The 6,468-nt window shown below is 45.3% G+C and overlaps 1 pseudogene; it reads left to right on the top strand.

Moving 5' to 3' along the window:
- The first annotated feature begins 2,647 nt into the window (after positions 1–2,647).
- On the top strand, positions 2,648–4,515 carry LOC132131408 (uncharacterized; annotated as a pseudogene).
- Positions 4,516–6,468: the final 1,953 nt, after the last annotated feature.

Genomic DNA, 6,468 nt, shown 5'->3' with positions numbered 1-6,468 from the left:
CTCTCTCTCTCTCTCTCTTGTGTGTATCCTCACAGACTGAAGTGTCATGACTGGATTGGATTGATGAAAGCAGAGAATTTAACTTTCCAAATACTTGTCAGACCAGATGAGCAGGTGAGTGGGAAGATACAATGTGATTAGTGAGAAACAAATGACAGCAACTCCCTTTTGATTTGCATGTACACACACACACACACACACATACACATTTGCTATTTAACCCCGTTTACTGTCATTGGGACTGTATTTTTGTATGCGATTAAATATAAATAATAACTATATTTTAACCCTAAGATGATAAAAAAGAAAATGAATTTATTGACCTGTCAGTAATACACACATGTCCCTGTATGTCTCCATAAGGAGAGTTTGTTGGATTTAGCTAATTTCTGCATATAAATTTGTCCCCAAATAAGAAATACACAGCTGTTATCCCTGAACATATCAGTTGTGTCTCACACATTTCTTCTGACATTGTGTCTTTAATACACTTTCATGTCTTGATTTGTATCTTTTTACTGTCACTGTGAGAGAACGACATGAATGCAGATTTTCCAGTTACACCCTCATTCATGAACCGCAGAGAAACAGAAAAAGAGAGAAACAAAATAGTCAAACATACTCATTTATCTATTTAAATTCATTAATGTGTGTTTATGAAGCTACATATCAACAGATATCAGCAATTTCAGCCAGGTTCTTTAATATATACTTTCATTCTGTTTTGACTCATTTAGTTTGTGTCACATGATGACATCATTCAGTGTTTTTGCATTTACTGTAAACAGTGTTGGGAGACGGCTAATGGGTGAAGATGGCAGAAGACTGTACATTCATGAGATAGACTGAGATAGATAGACTCAAGTAACATCCTGCAGCTGCCCTTTAGTGGCCTCACTGAAGAATTTATGGTAGTACGCACCAGAGAAGTCCTACAGTACAGGGATTCCAGAGACTGCAAAGTGTCATCAGCCGGCATTGAGGTGAGGACAGGAAGGAAGTGGAAGGCTGGGAAAGCAGTGGAGGTGGCAGAGTCAAGCCTAAGACAAAAGGCATTGGTGGGCACCGTGGCAACAGGCAGAGTGGGCTTGGGCTACATCCCGAAGACTTTGGTCAGCCAGGTCCGTGGCAAGGAAAGACACCATCTACTCCAGGAAGAGGTCCGAGCATGCGTAGAGGAAGAGCGAGTGAGCAGGGTTGTGGGACTCCGGCAGCAGGGAGCATGGACAAGGTGGGAGAGTACACTGCAGCGCAGGATTACCTGGGCAAACATCTTGCAGGCAGATTTCCATCGGGTCCGTTTCCTGGTACAAGCAGTCTACGATGCCCTGCCAAGCCCAGCGAACCTCCATGTCTGGGGGAAGAGTGAAACACCTTTCTGCCTTCTTTGCTCTGGAAGAGGCTCCCTAGAACATCTCCTCAGCAGCTGCCCAAAGGCTCTGGCAGATGGTCGCGATCGCTGGCGCCATGACAAGGTGCTTAAGGCAATTGCTGAGAGTGTAGCCTCAGCCATTAGCACCAGCAAACACCATCATGCTCCAAAGAAGGCAGTCCTCTTCATCAAAGCTGGAGAGAAACCCCTGGCGCGTCCACAATTAACAACAGGCCTCCTCCACAAAGCCTCTGACTGGCAGCTGCAGGTTGACCTTGGAAGACAGCTGAGGTTCCCTCAGCATATTGCAACCATAAGTCTCCGCCCAGACATGATAATTACTTCCGAGGCTTCAAAACATCTGATCATGCTGGAACTTACGGTGCCATGGGAAGAGCGTATTGAGGAAGCCAATGAGAGGAAACGCGCTAAGTACCAGGAACTGGTGGAGGAGTGCAGGGAGAGAGGCTGGAAAACCTTCTATGAGCCTATAGAAGTCGGCTGTAGAGGCTTTGCAGGGCGTTCACTTTGCAAAGTCCTTAGCCGTTTGGGTCTGACAGGGGCGGCCAAGAAGAGGGCCATTCAATCTGCAAGCGAAGCCGCAGAAAAAGCTACAAGGTGGCTTTGGATTAAGAGGGCTGATCCGTGGTCTGCTACTGGGACGCAAGTCGGGGCTTGATCAACCCCGGCTGTGTCGCCTGGGCGAGGGTGTATGATGTTGCGAGACCCGAAACACCCAATGATCCCAGGATACATCACTGAAGATGTGTCCCAGTGCATCCATGAGATGTTTCTTGCATAGTTAAGGTCTGGCTCAGCCAGTGACCCCTAGGAATAGACTAGGTGACAACCAAGAATAGTTTGGTCGATGACTGGACAGACAGTTGACGGCACGGAAAGACGGCACCTGGGTCAGTATGGGTTAGCACCCCAGCCTGAGTCTTTCGCGAGAAAGAACCCAAACAAGCTACGGAAAGCCCTACAGAGAGATACCCCCAGGAGATCCCGAGAGGGGGTGGGGGATGAGATCTCCAATCGGACGGACCAAAGGTTAACAACCCATGCAAACGGACAGACGACGAACGTGACATGCATTTGCGGAAAGCTGTGCAAGAATCATCGTGGCCTAAGAATCCACCAGGCCAGAATGAAATGTTTGGAGCGGGAGAGTGAGGTGCAACGCACAGGTCCTGAACCTGGTGAGACGCAGGAGGAGCCCAGTCCCTCCACGTACCAGAGCCTCCCAATCCCAGCAGAGTAGTTCCGCAGCAGCGGATTAAATGGCCCCCAGCCAGCAAACGGAGTGAGTGGCTGCAGTTCGACGAGGATGTGTCCAATATCATCCAAGCCACAGCCAAAGGAGATGCTGACAGCCGACTCCAAACGATGACTATCATCATCTTCAGTTACGCCTCAGAAAGATTTGGGCAGGTAGAGAAGGGAAAAACCAAGCCCCCTTCCTACACCATGAACCGCAGGGTCACCAAGATACATCACCTGCGTCAGGAACTTCGTACTCTCAAGAAACAGTACAAGAAAGCTACTGCTGAGGAGAAGCGACCATTAGCAGAGCTGCAAAACATCCTGCGGAAGAAGCTGATGATCCTCCGCAGAGCAGAGTGGCACCGGAGACGGGGAAGAGAGAGAGCCAGGAAGCGAGCGGCCTTCATTGCCAATCCCTTTGGCTTCACAAAACAACTGCTTGGGGACAAGCGCAGTGGCCGGCTTGAGTGCTCTACAGAGGAAGTGAATCGCTTCCTCCAGGATACAGTGAGTTATCCACTTAGAGAGCAAGAGCTGGAGCTCAATAAAGCTCTCATCAGCCCCGGCCCCCCAACAACAGAGTTCAACCTGAGGGAGCCAAGTTTGAAGGATGTTGAGGAGATCATCAAGGCAGCTCGCTCAGCATCTACTCCAGGCCCCAGTGGAGTACCTTATTTGGTCTACAAGCGCTGCCCAGAGCTCCTACGGCACCTGTGGAAGATCTTGAAGGTGATTTGGCGAAGAGGAAGAGTTGCTGACCAGTGGAGGTGGGCTGAGGGAGTGTGGATCCCCAAAGAGGAGAACTCAAAAAACATCAACCAGTTTCGAACCATCTCATTACTGAGTGTTGAAGGGAAGGTGTTTTTCAGCATCGTATCACGAAGACTGACAGAGTTCCTCCTCAAGAACAATTACATTGATCCCTCAGTGCAGAAGGGGGGGATTCCTGGAGCTCCTGGCTGCATGGAACACACTGGGGTAGTTACACAGCTCATCAGAGAGGCCCATGAGAACAGAGGCGACCTAGCTGTCCTGTGGTTGGACCTGGCCAACGCCTATGGGTCCATACCGCAAAAACTGGTCGAGCTCGCTCTACACCTCCATCATGTTCCCAGTAAGATCAAGGATCTGATCCTGGATTACTACAATAATTTCAGGATGCGGGTCACTTCTGGGTCAGAAACATCAGACTGGCATCGCATTGGAAAAGGAATAATAACAGGCTGCACCATCTCTGTTATTCTTTTTGCTCTTGCCATGAACATGTTGGTGAAGTCAGCCGAGGTGGAATGTAGGGGACCCCTAACCAAGTCAGGTATACGACAGCCCCCTATAAGAGCCTATATGGATGACCTGACCATTACAACAACATCAGTCTCAGGGAGCAGGTGGATCCTACAAGGACTTGAGAGACTCATCACCTGGGCAAGGATGAGTTTCAAGCCCTCCAAGTCAAGGTCCATGGTGCTGAAGAGGGGGAAAGTGATTGACAAGTTCCGTTTTCCATCTCAGGAGCTGTCATACCAACCATCACAGAGCAACCCGTCAAGAGTTTGGGGAAGCTTTTTGACTCCAGCCTGAAAGACTCTGCCGCCATCCAGAAGTTCAACAAAGAACTTGGAGCTTGGCTCACCAAGGTTGATAAGTCCGGTCTGCCTGGTAGATTTAAAGCCTGGATCTACCAGCATTCCATCCTGCCCCGAGCTCTGTGGCCCCTGCTGGTCTATGCAGTCCCGTTGACAACAGTTGAGTCCCTAGAAAGGAAGATCAGTGGCTTTCTTCGGAAATGGCTAGGGCTTCCACGCAGTCTTACCAGCGCTGCACTGTATGGGACAAGTAACATCCTGCAGCACATCCTTCATAAGTATCATCCTTCATAAGCAGAAGTCAGCTTCAATACTCTTGACGGAGTTCGTAGGCCGCTCTCCCGTACAATTCAAAATCAACCACAGTTATACTCCAGACAGTAGATATTAGTTGCGTCAAAGCGCTGGTCAGCAGCAATCTGATTGGTTACAAAACCTAGATAAACTTAGACAATCTTCACATATGGGCATAAACATCTTCAGCATATCTCAAATGATTGTAGCAGGCGTCAGCACGGGTGAAGAAGACACCTCATCTCAGGTCCAGATGTCAGCAATGTCAGCAGAAACTATTCTTCTAGGTGCTGACACACACACATACACACAAATCCCATATCTACAATTCAAGGTTCTCTAGCACTGGCAAGTCTCTTATCACTACGGTTGGATACACACACATAATAGGCAGACATTAATCTTGAGGAATAGAAATACAGGATAGAACAGGATTCTTAATATCTAGTATACATTTCTAAATGTCACAGTTCTACATTTCTCTTCGTCCCTCGCAGCGCACGTAGAGGAAGGGCCTCCCCTGACCCTTTTAGCTGGCCTTGTGACCCTAGGAGAAGGAATACACTCACATATGCTCCTGTCTGTTGCTTCTTAACACTTCTAAAAGGGAAAATATATATCTGTGTAAGCATGCATCTATCTATACGTATATAGATGGCTTTTTACTTATTTAGTTAAATCATACAACAATCTTGGAGGATAAATACTGATCAATAACTTGATTATTAGTTACACAATATTAATGAGATAATTAATATATATTGAAGAAAGGATATGATCAGCGGCATCCACTCAATCCTCTGCTTCAGTGGTACCTTATTTTAAAAAGTGATGAAGCATAAACTTTTAGCGCCACTTAGTGGACATTTGTACATGATCCATTGTAACAAAACATCTCGGTTACGTATGTAACCCTCGTTCCCTGAAGGAGGGAATGGAGACATTACGTCAGAAAAAGACTGACAAATGGGGTCTCGCCCGAGACCTTCAAGACGACCACTACCTTGCTAAAGAAGTTGATGTATTGGCCAAGCATGGGCATCCTCAAACGGAAGGTGGAGGAGCGAGTGGAGGAAGAGGACTCCAGTGGCAACCTGGGACACTCTGTTGAACTCCATGCCCCATGGTTAAGGCAGTGCTGAAAAATAATGGTGACATAAAAATTATTGCTTCCTCATGAAAGTTTATCATTCTTGCTTTTAAGGGCAAGATGGCACAAGTGAGATCTCAATGTGGTATTCATGTGCTGTGATATCGTTACTGTGTACAAACATTACTAAAATAGCCTACGCAAAATATTATGTCACAATAACTGCCTTGACGAGTATCCTAGTAAACACAGTCGGTTACATCATAACAGTTAAGAAAATATTAATGTGTGTCAGTATAACGCTAATTACACTAATATTGTTAATAAAACAAAGGAAAAGCAGAGAAGCACTCACTGCTCTTAACTAAGTAACTTATGTAACTTTAATAGGTAATTGTGTATGTCTATTTTATAATACAGTTTTCATAAGCACTGTAAAAATGGCATTTCTACATATCTGTGAAAAAAAAACTAGTTAAAATTTAATTTAAGATATCAGTAATTCTATTTTCACTAGTTGCAAGGGCAATTTCAGATATCAATTCCCTTTGTTGATATCAACAATTACTTTGTTACTAGTAAAAATGTGAATTCTTGATATAAAGAATTCAGTTGTTAGTTGAAATGTCAATTACTGATATCAGTAAATGTATCTCAACATGTTACATTTGCTATTTCTGATATCTGAAAATGCATTTCTGATATCAATATAATTTCTGATATCTTAAATTGGTTTCTTACTAGTAACAATCACATTAATGATATCAGAAATGTATGGCATGCTGTTGTAACATTTAATCTATAAACTGTACTAGTATCTTTTTTCATGTTACTAGTACTTATTTTTTAGATACTAGTGTTTA

This window comes from Carassius carassius, chromosome 48 (genome assembly GCF_963082965.1).
Source record: "Carassius carassius chromosome 48, fCarCar2.1, whole genome shotgun sequence".
Lineage (NCBI taxonomy): Eukaryota > Metazoa > Chordata > Actinopteri > Cypriniformes > Cyprinidae > Carassius > Carassius carassius.
This window is presented reverse-complemented; position numbering and strand designations above follow the sequence as displayed.